General features: G+C 49.4%; 1 protein-coding gene across 1 annotated transcript in view; it reads right to left on the bottom strand.

Moving 5' to 3' along the window:
- CORO2A (coronin 2A) overlaps window positions 1-18697 on the bottom strand; it is a 57130-nt gene extending 38433 nt beyond the window's left edge. The window contains exon 1 of the mRNA XM_045562658.1: window positions 18598-18697. The gene's annotated coding sequence lies outside the window, so the exon portion shown is untranslated. The remainder of the gene's footprint in view (window positions 1-18597) is intronic.
- Window positions 18698-18994: the final 297 nt, after the last annotated feature.

The raw sequence follows: 18994 nt of genomic DNA, 5'->3' as shown, positions 1-18994 counted from the left end.
ACTGTTCAACCTTAATCAATTCCCCAGGCGGGGCCAGCAACAGCTGGCAGGAGAGGATGGCGAGGCCACCTTCTCCCTGTTTCTAGCCTCCCTGGGCTCCACCCAAATCGTTTGTGCAGGCTGGGCCTGCAGCCAGGGAAGGCAGGAGGCCAGACTGATTCCCATTCTCAAATTTCAAGTGCCATCAGCCAGTGTTTATGAGGATGAAAAGAGTACAGGAAGGCTGTCAGCGCCCCGTGGGAAGAGGCACTTCTGCACCAAGGCTGGCTGCTAGGACAGGTGACAGCGCTGCATTTACATGTTTGCCTGATGCTCTAACCAGCCGGTCTGAGAGTGCATCAGAGTCACCTGGAGGGCAGAAAAAAAAAAAAACCCCACCAAAACAAACAAACAAACAAAAAAACCACCCCTAGATTGTTGGGCCCCACCCTGGAGCTTCTGATCCAGCAGGGCTGGGTGGGGCCTGAGAATCTGCATTTCTAACAAGTTCCCAGGTGACAGGGAAGCAGCTGGCCCAGGGGCCACTCTTTGAGAACGAGTGTCCTACAGCCTGGTTCTATGACTGACAATTATTTTTCAACTTATTCCTCACAGCCTCCTTGGGGTGGGGAGAATTATCCCTGTTTCACGGATGTGGCCAGGGGTGCTCAGTGCAGAGCGGCGGGGCCACTTTTCTGAAGTTGCACAACCAGTAAGCAGCAGGGACCTGCTGAACAAATGCTCCGTGAACATGCGACCACTCCCTAACCTGGGGGCCACGAGGGGCTGTGCTCCTTGGCTTTCCTTCTCTCAAATATTATTCTCAGTATAGAAACTGCGTGATCTGAGGCCAGCACTCGAGCTGAGTGTGTCTCAATCCTCCTCTTCCTCCTCATGATCCTCTGCAGCCGGAAAGAAACCCACTAGCTATTTCTTTGGTCCCAGGACAGCTCTGCCATGGCAACAGCAGTGGCCCCGTGCCGGTGGTCAAGATACGGGCTTCAGAATCGAGAGCCCCAGATACGAACCCAGACCCACTCACCTTCTCCTTTTAGCCCTTCCTGACCCTTGACTTCAAAGTTGGTCCCTGACGTGACTTCAGAGGCAGGGCCGGGGGCAGGCTGGCGTGCCCTGACGGCTTGCCCTTTCGCTCCTGGCTGCTCAGGGGCTTCTCTGCCAGGGCCTTCAGCAGAGGGGCCCTGCGGGGTGAGGAGGCCTTGCCACTTCCCGGGCGCCTGGAGGCTCCCAGGGCCCCGGCAGAGGGGTGCCTTTTCCCACCCACCGACTCCCCTCCTTCTGGTGAAGGAAGGGCCCCTCAAGGGCCCAGGGCGCTCCTAACCCGCGCTGACTCCTACTGGGCGTCAGCTGGGAGCCTTCCCCCACGGAGGGAGGACGCACAGATATTCCGAGGCCAGTGGCCAGGCTCTCGTCGGCTCTGCCCCCGCTCTCTGTGTGACGCTGTGCAAGTCATTGTCCCTCTCTAGGCCTGACTCCCTCCTAAGGCCATAGGGAGGCTCTGAGGGAGGGAGGGAGGGAGGCCCTGCAGTGGGGCCTGGTTTCCTTATTCCGATCACACTGAGAGGCAGCAGAGCCGTGGGCACTGAGACCAGGAGCCCGGCTGCGGGCTCAGACATCAGCCCCAGACATCAGCCCCACCACACGCTGGCCAGGAGGCTTTGGGCCGATTACTCAACCTCTCTGGGCCTCAGGTTTTCTCACCTGTAAAATGAGGATGATAACAGTACATAAGGTAATATCTGGGAAGCCCTTAGAAACTGCCTGGCACATGGTAAACTCAAGTATCTGTCAGATAACTAAATTCAGAAGAAGTAAATAATGGTAACCTTTACTGACTACTCACAGTGAACCAGGCACTGTCCTAACCTATTTACCTGCATGGATAGATTGAAACGGACATTTAGCAAAAATGAATATGGGCTTTGAACAGGCCTTACAGATTAAAGTAGAATACAAAATGCTATGTTCCTTTAGTTATCCTCAAAGCAGCAATACCTAAAGATCTAAACATTCAGGGGAGGAGGGGTTGCCTGTGCTGGGAGGCACCAAAACCCTCTGGATGAAAACAGACAAAGCCTTGTACCCCCCCCCCCCACCCCCGTGCTGATTTAGAATCTAAAGCTCTAATTCTTATCTAATCTAATTTTCAGCCAGACTCACTAACTCTTTCTCTCTCAAATGATCTCATTACGTCTAGGAGCAAGAAACAGATATACTACAGAATTCTGCCCTCCTTTCCACATCATTCCACCTGAATAGCTTGAGGGTTTCAGGAAACTTACCCCTTCTAGGGGGAGAAGAGCTCACCCACTGGACTTCCTTCTACGAAACAGAAATCTATGATTTTCCTCACTGTCCAGTCTCTGGCCCCACCAACCGTGTCTATAGCTTCTGCCCCATGACAGCCTTTCAGAAATCTGAGGCCCCTGAAGTAAGGCCCTGGGATGGCTCTGCTCCAGGTTGGGGAGTTTCTTGTGTGACTCAGTTTCCCATCTTCTCCCCATTTTGGTTGCCCATAAGGCTCCAAGCTGTCCCCATCTCCTACGCAATTTGGAGCCCAGACCATACTTGAACACTCCAGATGGGGGCTGAGGACCCCTCAGTAGGTCCCCAAAAGGACCCCAGACCTCACATCTCAGAATAGCAGCACTGGCCAGACCCTCAGAGATCATGGGGTGCAGAAGGGGAAACTGAGTCAGCACACCCGGAGCTCCCACACAGTGTGGAACCAGGGACAGGATCCAGGTCGCCAGCCTCCCAACCCAAAGGAGTCCTCTAAGACACAGAACAAAGTCTCCTTTCATCCTGTGCCTGGATACGGTACCAAATATTTTGTTCCTTATCTGTGCTGCTGTAAGTAACAGTGGAAACTCGTCTGTGGAAGGACAAATTCCAAAGCTGGCTGGAGAAGAAAGGCTTATAATTGTGAGGTCGGGGGCCATTCACCCTCTCGGGGCCCCCTTGGACTCAGACCTTTGAAAGGTGAGCTGTGTTTCTCCACAGAGTGGTTCAGGCTGGGAATGACGGGGCTCTGTGGGGGTCAAGAGAGAAGACAGAGCCCAGGTCTTTTCTGCTAGCAAGGCCGGCAGAGTACCAGCAGCCCCCAAGATGCGAGGGGTAAAGCAGAGCACATCGACTCAACACACACTTTCCAGGTCCCCAGCCAGAGAGAGCCCCCGTGCGGGCCTCTGTGGGCCTGGAGGTAGCCATGGGGTCTCTCCCTGGGAATGGGTAGAAACATGGAGAAATCATACCCCAAACTTGATCACAAACATGGTGGTGCGTTAGAAGTGGCAGCAACATGGGACAGACCAAGAGGTTACAGCAGTGAGCTCCAAACTTTTTTGATCATTTGCTCCTTCCAAAGGAAAAAAACAATGAGTTCCCCCGCCCCAATATTTTACATTATATACAAGTAACCATCATCAGAAGCCTCAAGACAAAACACGTACACAGGGTGAGATTAAGCGTTAACCAGGGTGACTGTAAATCTATATTTCAATAGTGTCCCCCAAATGAAAAAAAAAAGCCTTGGGCTGACGTCTCGTCAGACTTGATTAGCTTGTCATTGTTTTTGTCCCCTGTGGCTGATGAAGTGATCTTGCTGGAAACCCTACTGTTAACCCTCCCGTTTTCTTGTCCCCAGGTATAGCATCATTACGATCACTAACAACCCACAGTTCTTCTGTAGGAATCTTTTAAAATCACTTGTCCATTTTGTAAGGGGTAAAGTGGTAAATATAACCTGCAAATCCAATCTGGATTAATTAGTCTGGATTAACCTGAATTAACCAGCTCAATTAATCAGGACAATCCATCAAAAATAGACCAAAGAGTAAGGGAATCTTCATCACTCGTTTCTCAGAGAGCTTCCCCTTCTCTCTGGTCATTTCTGGACCACTTGGGACATGAGGCTGCCTGATACCCCAACGGGGAGGGTGTCAGTGTGTCTACACCTGGCAAATCTGAGTAAGGCTGAATTCTTTTCTTATTTGTTGAGATATTTTTTCCTGCAGCTCGATGAGCATCTTGCATAGCTCATTTTGGAGGCCACTGGGATAGAAGATGGGCAGATTCAGAGAGAACTATTAAGCTCAAGGATGGCAGAGATCACCTGCTCTACGCCTCACTTTGCAAATAAGAACCCAAAAAGGGTTGTGACTTTTCCAAGGTCACCTGGCTGGTCAGTGGCACATCCTGGAGAGAATGCAAATCTCTAGTTCCTGATGCTAAAACTACCACTTTTTTTTAGCATCAAGTGCAGATGCTAAAAGCCCTTACTAGTCCGTTTACTGGACTGTAGGCAGGTTCCAGTGCCTCTCACTCTGCTTCACTCTGAAGCCTCAGTTTCTTCATCTGTAAAATGGGACTAATCCAACTCAACTCTTGGGCTGCTGTTTGAGTGCTCACAAGGTCCTGCTGACATCTGTGGGCTGTAACCCTTCCTTACACTCTGGAAGGTCCTGCTAAGATGTGCGGTGCCCGCACAGCCCAAGGATTCTGCCTCTGCCTGCCAACTGCAGCAGTGGACCCCACAGGACTCAGAGCCCCTGCTGACCAGCATTGCATCAGCCTGGCTCTGGCGGTGGGCAGCTGCAGACGTGGGTCCTGAGCCTTACAAGCAATGGCCTGCAATCCTGCTCCTGTCCCTAAAGCCCCCCACCTGCCAGGTCCTCCCTGTCTCCTCCAGGCTGTCCTAGTCTCCCATCCCCACCACTCCTAAGCTGAAGCCCCACCTGGGCTATTGGTAAATGGCAGCATCCTCTATTCCAAAACCTTCAACAGCTTCTTGGTCATTTAAAGCCAAGATGTGGCCCAGGAGGATATAAAGAAGGGAGGCGGGGCGGGGGAGGGGAAAGGCAGGAGGGACGTGAGCAGTCGGCTGGGTGCAGACGATAAGGGGGTGCATTTTCTATAGAGAATTTAAACATGATAAAACTGACCAAAAGTCTGACTTTTTATTATCATGATGTGCCTGCAACTCTAAACAATGTCAGCAATAAAATACTCCTCCTTGCCAAGGCAGGCGGCTCCTACCTCCCAGCCTTTGGTGTCTGGCCAATACCTTAACCAGCGATCTCCAACCTTTTTGGCACCAGGGACCGGTTTCATGGAACACAATTTTTCCATGGAAGGGTGGGGTGGGAGCTCAGGCATGATGTGAGTGATGGGAAGTGGCTGTAAATACAGATTAAGCTTTGCTGGCTCCTCCTTCGCACTCCCGCTGGGCGGCCTGGTTCACAAGTTTCATGGAAGACAATTTTTCCACGGATGGGGTTGGCGGGGAGGAGGAGGCAGAGCTCAGGTGGCCATGCAGCCCAGTTCCTAACAGGCCATGGACCGGCACCGGTCTACGGCCGGGGGTTGGGGACCACAGCCTTATACCATTCCCCCTAGATTGAACCTATCCACTCCCCTCTAGCTGTGACTCCTTCCCAGGCCTCCTGGCCCCAGCCATAGAGTCAGTGGCACCATGTTTTCATCTCCAAAGGACGATTCAGGAAAGAAACTCGAAGCACAGAAAAACATACAAGGAGAGCCACTGTCCAGCTGTGTGTCCTCAGACAAGTCCTACAGTCTCTCCGAGCCTCAGTTTCTCCTTTGTAAAAGGACTGTCTCACTTCTAAATGTCCTCCTTTCCTTGACCTTGACCCTTCTCTTAGCCACACCATGAACTTTGTCATCATGTGAAAATGCTCCACCTGCTTCCAAAGTCACCAATTCAAGCACTCCCTGCTGACCACACTCTCCTCACCTCCACCTCCAGCCTCCTGTCACCTGTCAGGTGTGACCAGCCCTTTGCCAGCACCCCAGTGGATCAGTAAAACAGGTTCAGGGCCAAGGAGAGGGCCCTGGAACCCATGACCAGAGACCCCTCCCCCAGATGACACAATTCATTAAGCAATGCCCCAACTCCACGACCATGCCTGGCTTTCCTCTTCTGAAAGACCAGCTCCAGGGACGGTGTCTGGGTCATGTGATATCCACATGCGGTGGATGCCCGGTTCTTGTCCCCAGTAACACGGGACATCAGCTCACTCTTATCAGCACCCTAAAATCCTTCACCCCACTGACCTTTTCCCCCATCATCTGGCAAGCCCCAGCACTGGGTGAACCAGGATATCTGAGCACCCCTGGGGGGAAAAGGTGGACAAAACCCAGACCAGGCTAGGAGGCACCAACAGGGTGAAGGCTGTTCCATACTCTACGATTACTGTCCACCTCCCCTGTGGTCTGTGAGCCCACGAGGGCAGGGTCTGCTCTGTGCTGCCCAGCATCCCTAGCACTGAGGCCTGAGCTTCATCTGCAGAAAGTGATCAATACATAAACAAAGGTCCTAGTCAAAAAATGAGGTTGAAAAGTAACTTTTTGGGGAATGAATGAATGGGCCAGTCTGGGTGAGGCTCCAGGATTCTCTGTGTGGGCCGGATCTCTGCGGCCTTTTTCCAGGGTGAGCCACAGGCCAAGCTACCACTGATAATGGTTCTAACAAGGATGAGGCTAGTGACCCGGCCATGATAATGGTTCTAACAAGGATGAGGCTAGTGACCCGGCCATTGAGCTCTCTGCTCTCGAAGCTCCTTCCTGTTCATTATCTCCCCTGCCCTCCTCCATGCCTCTCCCGATACTCAGCGCGGGGCGTGTGATGACCAGGTCACCGAAGCATTTCTAAACTGGCACATCTTTCCTCTGCAGCGGGGACATTCTGTTCTTCCCAAGGGCCAGAACTCGGGAGCCTTTTCTTTGTGGGGTTGGATGAGGAAAAAGAGGTGGAACCTAAGTAGAGCGGGTTCAAATCTCAGCTTTACCTCTTGCTGGCTGTGTGACCTTGCAAATTTACTTAGCCTCTCTGGGTCCTTGTTTCCTTATCTGTAAAAAGAGGATAAGAGTATCTAGCTATGAGGTGGCTGTGAGAATTCGGTGAATGAAGGCGCATTAAAGGTCTATCTAATGTGGGGCCTGCCACATATCACATGATACCAAGACAGCTCTGAAACTGAGAAATCATACCCTGCATCTTCTCAGATCACAATGGAATAAAATTAATAATGAACTCTAACAGGAACTCTCATTCCTACTCAAAGTCATGGAAGCTAAACAACCTTCTCCTGAATAACAATTTTATAAAGGAAGAAATTAAGTCAGAAATCAAAACATTCTTTGAATTAAATGACAAAGGTGACACAACTTATCAAAATCTATGGGATGCAGCTAAAGCAGTCCTGAGAGGAAAATTCATTTCCATAAATGCCTATTTCAAAAAGACAGACAACTTACAAATAGACCACTTAATGAATAGACTCAAAGAGCTGGAGAAAGAAGAACAGACTGACCCCAAACCCAGCAGAAGGCGAGAAATTATTAAGATCAAATCAGAATTAAATGAAAAAGACAACAAAAATACTATAAGGGAAATTAATAAAACAAAAAGTTGGTTCTTTGAAAAGATAAATAAAATAGACACACCACTGGCTAGACTAACCAAGAGCAGAAAAGAAAAATCTTTAATAACTTCCATCAGGAACATGAAAGGAGAAATCACAACCGAAGCCACAGAGATACATGACATTATCTATGAATATTACAAAAATCTTTATGCACACAAATTGGAAAATGAGGAGGAAATGGACAAATTTTTAGAAACACACAGCCTTCCCAAGCTCAATCAGAAAGAAATAGAATTCCTGAATAGACCAATATCAAGAACTGAAATTGAAACAGCAATAAAAAACCTTCCCAAAAAGAAAAGCCCTGGTCCAGATGGGTTCACACCTGAATTTTACCATACATACAAAGATGAACTGGTGCCCATCCTACATAAACTATTCTTCAATATTGAGAAGGATGGAATTCTCCCCAACACATTCTACCAAGCCAATATAACATTGATACCAAAACCAGGAAAGGATGCAACAAAAAAAGAAAACTATAGACCAATTTCTCTCATGAACATAGATGCAAAAATTCTCAATAAAATCCTAGCAAATCGTATCCAAGTGCTTATTAAAAAAGTAATTCATCACGACCAAGTAGGCTTCATCCCAGAGATGCAGGGGTGGTTCAACATACGAAAATCTATAAATGTAATTAACCACGTAAATAGAAGCAAAAATAAAGACCATATGATCCTCTCAATAGATGCAGAAAAAGCATTTGACAAAATTCAACACCCTTTTATGATAAAAACACTTAACAACATAGGCATAAATGGGACCTACCTAAAAATAATACAAGCCATATATGACAAACCCACAGCCAACATCATACTGAATGGGGAAAAATTGAAAGCATTCCCACTCAGAACTGGAACCAGACAAGGCTGCCCACTGTCCCCATTACTTTTCAACATAGTATTGGAAGTCCTTGCGAGAGCTATCAGACAAGAGAGCAGAATCAAAGGTGTCCAAATAGGGACAGAAGAGATCAAACTCTCACTCTTCGCTGATGACATGATATTGTATCTGGAAAACCCCAAGGACTCAACCAAGAGACTCCTGGAATTAATTAACGAATTCAGTAATGTCTCAGGTTACAAAGTCAATACACACAAATCAGAGGCATTCATATATGCCAATACCATTCAATCGGAGAACCAAATTAAGGACTCAATACCTTTCAAAATAGCAACAAAGAAAATAAAATATCTAGGAATATATTTAACTAAAGAGGTAAAGGACCTCTATAAAGAGAACTATGAAACGCTAAGGAAGGAAATTGCAGAACACGTAAATAAGTGGAAATCCATACCATGCTCATGGATTGGAAGAATTAACATCGTTAAAATGTCTATACTACCCAAAGTAATCTATAGATTCAATGCAATTCCTATTAAATTACCAACATCATTTTTCACAGATTTAGAAAAAATAATTATTCACTTTGTATGGAATCAGAGAAGACCCCGTATAGCAAAAGCAATCTTAAGCAATAAAAACAAAATGGGAGGTATTGATTTGCCAAACTTCAAACTACTTTGCCAAACTTAAAACTGCTTGGTATTGGCACAAGGGCAGGGACACAGACCAGTGGAACAGAACAGAAAACCCAAATATAAAACCATCCTCATATAACCATCTAATCTTTGACAAAATAGACAAAAACATACTCTGGGGACAAGAGTCCCTATTCAATAAATGGTGCTGGGAAAACTGGGTAGCCACATGTAGAAGACTGAAACAGGACCCACAGATTTCACCTCTCACAAAAATCAAATCACGGTGGATAACAGATTTAAACCTTAAATGGGAAACGATTAGAATTCTAGAAGAAAATGTAGGAAAAACTCTTACAGACATTGGTTTAGGCAAAGAATTTATGAAGAAAACCCCTAAGGCAATCGCAGCAACAACAAAAATAAACGAATGGGACCTGATTAAATTAAAAAGCTTCTGCACAGCCAAAGAAACAGTCATGAAAATAAACAGACAGCCTACAGAATGGGAAAAAATTTTCACATACTACACATCAGATAAAAGACTGATAACAAGAATCTATTTAGAACTCAGGAAAATCAGCAAGAAAAAATCAAACAATCCTATCAAAAAATGGGCAAAGGACATGAATAGAAATTTTTCAAAAGAAGACATAAGAATGGCCAAAAAACGTATCAAAAAATGCTCAACATCCCTAATCATCAGGGAAATGCAAATCAAAACCACAATGAGATACCACTTAACTCCGGTGAGAATGGCCTTTATCAAAAAATCCCAAAACAACACATGTTGGTGTGGATGCGGAAAGACAGGAACACTCATACACTGCTGGTGGGAATGCAAACTAGTGCAACCCCTATGGAAAGCAATATGGAGATACCTTAAACAGATTCAAGTAGACCTACCATTTGATCCAGCAATCCCATTATTGGGCATATACCCAGAAGAACAAAAGTCATTCTTTAACAAAGACACCTGTACCCGAATGTTTATAGCAGCACAATTTACAATCGCAAGGATGTGGAAACAACCCAAGTGCCCATCGATCCACGAATGGATTAGTAAACTGTGGTATATGTATACCATGGAGTACTACTCAGCTATAAGAAATAACGATGATACGACATCTCTTTGGTTCTCCTGGAGAGAGCTGGAACCCATTATATTAAGTGAAGTATCCAAAGAATGGAAAACCAAGCATCACATGTACTCACCAGAAAACTGGTTTCCCTGATCATCACCTAAATGTACATCGGGGAAGGATACCAATTGGATATCAGACTGGGATGGGGGGCGGGGGGAGGGGATGGGTGTATGCCTACATGACGAGTGCGTTGCACACCCTCTGGGGAATGGTCATGCTTGAAGGTGCAGACCCGGGGAGGTGGGGGGGGGGGAGGGGATGGAGGTATGACTACATGATGAGTGCCAGGCACACTGTCTGGAGAATGAGAACGGACGCGCTTGGGACTCTGACTCGGGGGGATGGGCGGGACATGGACAATGTATATGACCTAAACTTATGTACCCCCATGATGAGCTGAAATTAAAAAAAAAAATAAAATAAAATTTAAAAAAAAAAAAAAAAGGTCTATCTAATGTGGGGCCTGCCATGTATCACATGATTCCAAGACACATTTTTTTACATTTTAACAGCTCTGAAACTGGGATGCAACTTAGAATAATAGTTAAACTGTCTGCTGCTTTTTCTTAATGGACTGCAAAATAATGGTAGATTTTACAATAGATGAAGCCCTGTCTTTAATGAAATATGACAATAGCTTAGTTTCTTTATTCCTTTGCAAAGAACTGGAAGGTCTGTGGGAACCCCGGGGACCAAAGACCAAGGAAGCACATCGCTGCAGGGCAGGAGGCTACTGAGGCTGGTCATTCACCCTGAATCTCTAAAACATCACGGAATCTGAAGGCTCAGGCCCTTCCCCAGCCTGGTGTCCTTTTGGGCTGTCTCAGCTGTCCCAGCCCTGCTCAGAGGTGGCCCAGACTCCCACAGCACCCTCACCTCTGCCTCTGGCCCTCTGGTCCTCCTGCTGCTGCAGGTCCCTGGCTCTGGGCAGTTTGGTCACAATGCTATTGGGCTCACAGCCACCTGCCCAGTCTTTGTCTAAGAAAAGAGTCCTGGGACCCGCCTCCAGAGACCTCCAGAGGCCTTTCCTCCAGCAAGACTCCATCGAGCCATCCCTGGACTCTGCTCCCAGCCATTCTGGAAGGCCAGAACTTGGGACGCCATCCAGGCCTCAACGAAGTCCTCGCCCCTCCGGGCTGGTGATGTCAGACTGGCCTGCTCATTATACTACGTACATTATCATCATAACATATATTACATGCAGCCAGCCTCCATCTCTGCAGGCTTTGCATCTGTGGATTCAACCAACCATGGATGGAAAATATTTGAAAAAATTAAAAAAAAAAAAACCACAAATGCAAAATAATACAAAATTTTTCAGTATTTTGAGTTGTTTTCAATAATACAAATTTTAAAAATATAGTATTACAATTATTTACATCACATTTATATTGTATTAGGTATTATAAATAATCTAGAGATGATTTAAGGTACACAGAAGGATGTGCGTAGGTTATATGAAATGCTGCACCATTTCATATCAAGGACTTGAGCATCTGTGGATTTTGGTATCCTTGGGGGTCGTAGAACCAATCCCCACCCCCCCAGATCCTGAGGAATGTCCGTACACTTAGTGACAACTTTATAGAAATAAATCATCTACCATATATAAATATTTCAAAATATAGAAAAAAGAAAAAACTTCGGTTGTAACCAGCGTGATGTCTGTCCACCTAAATATTTTATTATGTCTACATGTGTGTATGTAGACACTTTCTCACATTCAAACCCAAACAGGGTCATTCCACACATACTGCTCTTTCACTTGCTTCCCCCCCCACCCCCCTGCACATACCCCCAGGTCCTCTATCCCTTCACCTGGCAGGTCCCCACAGCCCTTCCGCCAGGTGCCTGGGGCTGGACTCCAGCACCCAGGCCTCTCTAGGTTTCCTCAGAGCAGGGCCGTGATCTGTGATTGGGCAATGGCTGCCTTCGGGCCCTCTCCAAGCAAGCCACACCCAGGCACAGAAATACTCTCGAGCTCTTAAATCAAGGGGTTTGAGGTTAATGGTGGCCTTCTGTCTCCGTCTGATCTGATTGCAGGCCTTTCAAAACCTACCGGAAGCTCTCCCAGCCCCACATGTTGGCTTGGTATTTCCCTAACCCCCAGGGGCTCCAGAAATCACAATAAACAACAAGGAACAGGTGCTCGGCATTTTATGGTTCATAAAGCGCTTCCATACCCTTTATCCAATTTCGAGTCCTACAGCAACCCTATAAATTAGGCAGAGCAGGTACTTATTATCTCCATTTTATAGATGAATAAACTGAGGCTGGCAGAGGTGGGGTGGTTTTCCCAATATCTGCCCTTGTTTTCCTCCCCTTCCTGGTGCAGCCGACTCCAAACCCCACAAACAACCCAGGTCAGGCATCATCTGCTCAACGACCTTCCCTGACCCCTCAGCCACCCCAGGCTGGGCTAGATGCCCCTCCTAGAGGGCCCCCAGCTCCTGGGTTCCCTACTCTAACTGCAGCTCCCCGAGCAGGCTGAGAGCCCTCCCAGGCTGTGATGCGTGTGGCTTGTCCACGTCCACACTCCCCCGAGCATAGGAAAACCTCAACAGATGGCTGCTGGGGTGAAGTTCTGTATAGTTAACAAGGCAGGAAATATTGTCTCTCTTTTACTGACAAGGACACTGAGGCATAAAGAAGGGACAGGACTTGCCTAAGGAGCATGTCAGCAGTGGGGTCAGGTCTCCTTCCTTACACGCTTGTGTTCTTTTGTTCCACTGTGTCCCTTGTTGTCTGCAATCTCCGACTCCAAACCACTGCCTGAGGTTCATTTCCATCTTCTCTTTTACTGGCCGGGCCCTACCTGGTCCAGCCAGGTGTGAAGGGAGGGTTGGCAGGAGGGGGCTTGGTCTATGGTGAGCTGGATCCCCCACCCCGGGCCAACACCCTGGGGCAGCCTTAGGAACAGCAATAGGAGTTGCCCATTTATTGAGCACTGCCATGGGCCACGCCCTGTACAAAACACTTGCCAGGCACTTCCCATTTCATCCTGTGGCTGGGGCCATTATGATGCCATTCTGCAGGTGGGGAGGAAGACCCTGGCCCAAGGCCACTCAGTGGCTGAGCTGGGGCTGAAAGCCAGGGCTGCATCCCTGGCAGCAGGCGGCCCCAGGAGCTTGCTGGCCCGAGAGCCAGAAATAAGTGCACAGTCAGAGTATAGGAGAAAACTCTCGGGGGCCCTGCAGCCTTGGCAAAGCCCCAAACTCTCTCTTCTCATCACCTGGCCACCTCCCACCCAGGGCCCAGGGAACACAGGCTTGCCCTGGTAGACCCCCACACTCCCTGTGGGCAGTGTCATGCCATTTGCCAGCGCCCTGCAAACTCCAGGCTCAAGGCCAGGCTGGGAGCAGCTGTCACATTAACCCTGTGCAAATTCTCAGCTCCCTAGTTCTTATTTGAACAAGAGCTCACATATCTGCTCCTGACTGGCTGGCAGAAGCTAGGCAAGGCCCCGCCTCTCACTGGGCCTCAATTTCCCTGTCTATGAAACGATGCCAGGAGTGGGGTGGCTGGGAGGAGGGGTTGGGGTTGGGATGGATGTCTTAATGGAACCCACCAACTCTGACATTCCAAGGTTTGCCTACAGGAGGCACAGAGTAGTGATTAAGAGCCCGGACACTGGGGTAGATGGCATGGGTTCAAATGTATGACCCTGGGCAACAGGCCCAACTTCTCTGAGCCCCAGTGTCCCATCTTTAAAATGGGGAGAATAATAGAAAAAAGACTGAAAGTAAATACATGAAAACATTTATGCTGATTATCTGGGAAGAGAAGACAAGATATGGGTAATTTACTTTCTATTTCCCTCTCTTTTTCTAAAATTCTCCATTATCGTCAATCACCAAGTATTTATAATACAAAATGTATTTTCTTTGTAAATTTCTTTGTATTTATTGCAATATAATTTATGTACAACATAATAATCTATTTAAAAATGGGAACAATAAAAGTAATAGTATCAAACCCACAAGTTGATATGTGGAGTGGGTTAATAGATATAAGATCTTAGTGCTTGGAGCAGCATACGAAGTACTAAGTAAGAGTTTGTCAAATAAATGAGCCCAGAGCCAGCCTGGCTTTCTCCTCCTGCTCGCCTGGCCTGGACCCCCCAGCTCTCGCCTGGCACCAGGTTCTCAGGTCCTCTGCCCCACGTTCACGGCCAGCTCCCAGCTCAGTACCTCTGGCCTGCACTATTTCCACAGTGAGCACCCCTGCCTTAGTCCATTCAGGCTGCTACATCAAAACACCATAAACTAGGTGGCTTACAAACAACAGAAATTTATTTCTCACAGTGCTGGAGAACGGGGAGTTGAAGATGAATACAACAGATTTAGTGTCTGGTGAGGGTCCACTTCCTGGTCCACGGCAGTGCCTTCTAGCTGCATCCTCACACGGTGGAAGAGGTGAGGATAGCTCTGGGGCCTCTTTTATAATGGCACTAATCCCATTATGAGGGCTCCGCCTTCCTGACCTAATCACCTTTCAAAGCCCCACCTCCTAACACCATCACCTGGGGAGTCAGGATTTCAACATATGAATTTGGGGGGATACAAACATTCAGATCATAGCAACCTCAGAGGAATCACACTAATACTCAGATCTGCCCATGCTCCTTCCCTGGCTCTCCACTGCCTTTGACGAGAAGCCCGAGCTTCTCCATGAGACACAGTTTCAACTAGTTACTTAACTTTTCTGTACCTTTGTTTTCTTAACTGAAACAGAGATAAAAACAGCAGCTCCCTCACAAACATGTAGCATTCCACGCTGTACACAGTGGGGTACACAATCTAGCCCAGCGCCTCTCCAACCTCCTCTCTGCCTCTTCTCCCTCCGTCACTCTGTTCCAGCCCACTCCTCTCTGGACATGCCAGGCACGGTCCTACTTAGGCTTTTTGCACTAGCTTTGTCCCTACATCTGGATGGATCTTCCCCCAGAAATCAGCACAGCTCATTCCCTCTCCTCCTTCAAGCCTTTGCCTAAAAGTCACCTTTTCAATGAACCCCCGAGACCACCCTAGTTAAAACTGCAACCCCTCTTCCCACCCCTTTTACACACCTCATGTTTTATTTGCTCCATGTCATTTATCGACATCTGTTTTACTGGCTGTTTATTGTCTGCCTTCTCCCCTATCTGACTGTAAGCTCTTTCAGGGCAGATCTTTCTGGTCTGTTTTGTTTACTATCAGCCCCCACTCCAAGGGGAGGCTCCCAGTCCCTCCTTGACTACTCCAAGCTTATAATCACACCTTCGTAGTCCCCACCGCACCCTGCCAATCTCTCAATTATAGTAAGGAGCACATTGCTCCTTAATTACCTGTGTATCTTTTTCCATTTAGATTGGACCAAATGAAATTGCCATTTTTTTAAGTCAAAAATAGATATTGGCTGTTCATATGGTTTAATCTAATATGTTTCCCACAGCAGCCTGCAGACCACCAGGAGGCACCTCATGGCCTGGTACACAGCAGGCACCCAATGTTTGCCCACAGAAGTGAAGTCACCTACTCCTGGCCCTTCAGATGGAGTGTGATTAGAAAGTACCTCCAATCTGTTCTGAAGGAGGCAAGCCACCAACTATAGACCTAAAATAATAGAGGATCCTGCAGAATTATTTTCTGGACCTTCTGAGATTTGACAGAGAAGATAAAAACACACCAAACCCTAAAACAATCCAGGTTCTGGCCATTTAAAAATAGCAAAAGTTTAAGGCTAAAACCTCTTGTCGGGGGGACTAGCTGCCTGCCTCTAAGGGGATTCATTTAATGATGGGCAGATTCCTTCCAATAAAAGGGTCTGTTACAGAGACTTGCTAAATCTAATATGTGGGCTGCAAGAGCTGAAACACATTTAGCAACACTGAGTCTACCCCCATTTCACAGATGGGGAAAGTGAGGTCCAGAGAGGGGAAGGGACTGACCCAATGTTGCACAGGGGGGACAGAAGAAGAGTTTGTCCTGGAATCTATGTCTGCTGACTTTAGCCTCATGGTCTTTCCTCTGGACTACACTGCTTCTAAGCTGACCAGACTCCGGTAATGTGAGGTTCAGTGTCACTATTTTTTAAGCTGCATTTTAAAAATAAAACATTTATTAGGCCTAAGATAAAACACTGAGAGCTTCTTCACTATAAGACAACTTCTTACTAATAACAGCGCTACATATGTGTCTCTCTATAGTTACTTCCTTAGGGTAAAGTCCCCGAAGTAGGCAGCCAGGGACAAAGGGCAGGTAGGATCATTTTCACAATAACAGGCTGCCAACCTGCAAATTTAAATGCCATGGGCAAATCCCTACAGCCTTGCCAGCACAGAGTTTTATCCTTTTATTTTTATTTTTGCTAATTTTATAGGAATAACTACAGACTGCTTTTTATTTATTATATGGTATGTGTTAAAAACAAAAACAAAAATAAACACTGCTCTGGTCTTAGAATCAGGATCCCTGGGCTCAGTTGCTGGTTTGCTGCCTGACCTTTGGCCAGTCATATCCCCTCTGGGGACAGGGGATGCCTATCTGTAAAATGAGGGGGTTGGATGCCATGACTTCTTAAGGCTCCATTTGGCTCATACATTCTGTAATACCATGAAGTATTTTAAAATTATTACCATTGGATGACTTTTTAATCATCTGTGACTTTATTACCATTGGATGACTTTTTAATCTGCCGTGCTCCTAAATCAGGCCAAAATGGCTTGAACTAGCCAAGCAGGAAAACGGGGCCCAGGTTATACATGTGTCAAGATGATAGGAGACTTAAGGTAGCACTTAAGTCTGTGCGTTGGAGCTGGGCTCATGGGACAGCACTACACTTACTCTGCTTTTACGAGGGGATAAAAGCAGCTGCAAGCTCTGTGCAGCTCCACCATGGCTAAAGGGCAAGGTCATAGGCACCCTACTTCAGCCCTAGAATCCCACTGACTTTCAGTCAAAGGCAGCTCATCCCCAGCATATGCTCATTCAGCCTCTGCTTGAATAACTATGATGACAGGGAGCTCACTACCTGCCCAGGAGCCCCTCCCTTCTTTTGGCTGTGAGAAAGCCCCTGGGTGAGGGGCAGGTCATGAGTGGGACAAGAGAGACCAGAAGCTCAGAACTGATTCCCAGAAACTGCTCCTTCAATCAAGGCAGGCGTTAGGGAAGTGGGGAAGAGAACCCATGGAACAGGATGGGCTTAGAAGGGGGTCCGGCCCCCCTTCTCACCCCAGACCTCCCAGAAGGTGGGCGAGAGGTGCAGGAAGCTCAGGAGACAGGTTCCAGGCCTGATGCACAGGTGGGCTCTGAACAAGCCCCAGGCTGAGGAGGCCCCGCAGCCTGCTCCAGGCAGATACCTCAGCTCCCTCTTCTTGGGGTTGCTCCCCTCAGCTCTGGCAGGAGAAACTCCTCTGCCTGGGGCTGTTCAGCCTGGAGGTGAGCAGATTTAAGGGACCTCATCACTGCCCCAGGGGTGGGGAGGAGGGGTCAGATGCTGTGTGAGTGCCCAGAGCAGGAGCAGCAGGAGGGGCAGTGACTAGGAAGCAGATTCCAGCTTGGTCTGCAGCTCGCGACATCCTCACCATAAGGAGTGTGCAACGGAGCAGTAAGACCTTCCAGAGGGGACCTAACAGAGGGCTGGGCCAGAGGCCACAGATCCGTTTTACCCAGAGAGCCTGGAACCACAGTCCCTCAGACACGTCTGCCCCGTGCCCCAAGCCCACTCAGACCCAGCCCTCTTGGCGCTGTTGTCCCTCTGAGGTCCAGGTGTGGCTGCGAGTCAGCCTTGTCACACGAAGCTGAGACACAGAGCTAGGCACCAGCAGCTGGCCGGGGCTGGGAAGGAGATGGGGCCGTCCTACACCATTCTCTAAATCCAGGTGTCTGCATGGGTCTTCCGGTCCAGGCAGGTGTGCGGCCGAGGGTCAAGCCAGGTCCAGCCGAGGGCTCCTCCAGCCCCAGGCGACCCCGGGGCCCGTCTGGCAGGCGGAATCTGATCGCCCCACCCACACGCCTAGGTCGCTGGGTAGGGACCTGGGGACCCCCGCCCCCAGCCGCTGTTTCCCGTACCGGGAAGCTAAGGCCGAGCAGGTTACCCAGCCAAGAGGGGGAGGGTCCCGACACGGGTCCCCTACGGCACCCGGGCCACAGGGGCCTGTCGGGACTGGCTGGCCGCGCCCAGGGTGAGCCGCCCTCACCCCGGGAAGGGGTGGGCGGTGCAGACAGCGCCTATCCCGGCCCGAGCCGTCGGGAGCGCGGACCTTGCGGCGGCCCCTCCCAACAATCCGGCGAAGAGTGGGCACCATTGCGCCCGCTACCCCGATGGGGAAACTGAGGCCTGGAGAGGAGCAGTGCTTCGTGCAAGGTCACGCGAAGGGGCTGGAAGCCAGGTCCCCGAGCCCCGCCGGGTCCCCCGCGGCGCGCGGAGCCCCGCATCCCTCCGTCTCCGGGAGCTGCAGCCCGGAGGCACAGCTCGCACGCCCGCCGGCGCCCCCATCGCGCAGACCGGGAAGGCACTGCCGGCCGCGCGGGGCCGCCCTACCTTGATGACGGCCACGCAGGTGGCGGCGGCCGCGGCGGCGGCGTCCGGCTCCGGCTCCACGCTCTTCGCCGCCCGCCGACTCCCGCGCCCAGCGCCGCCGCCTCCTCTCTCGGCGCAGCCAGGCGGGCGGGGCCGGAGGGCGGGGCCGGGGGCAGGACCAAGGCCCGCCCGCCGCCCTCCCGCGGGTCCTCGCCGGCCGCCGAAGTCCCCGCCCCGCCCCCGGCCGCGCTCTTGGCCCCCCGGGGCCGGCCTCGGGGCGCGCACACACGCTCGGATCAGGCGCGCACACGTCGCAGTGATTGGGGCGGGCTACCCGGCCACCAAGCGGAGGCTGGGGACGGTCAGAGTGCCGGGCTTCACGTCCCGCAGTTCCCTCGCTGCGTGGCGTGGGACAAGG

This window comes from Lemur catta, chromosome 10 (assembly GCF_020740605.2).
Source record: "Lemur catta isolate mLemCat1 chromosome 10, mLemCat1.pri, whole genome shotgun sequence".
Lineage (NCBI taxonomy): Eukaryota > Metazoa > Chordata > Mammalia > Primates > Lemuridae > Lemur > Lemur catta.
The sequence above is the reverse complement of the archived record's forward strand: the minus strand, read 5'-3'. Positions and strand labels throughout refer to the sequence as shown.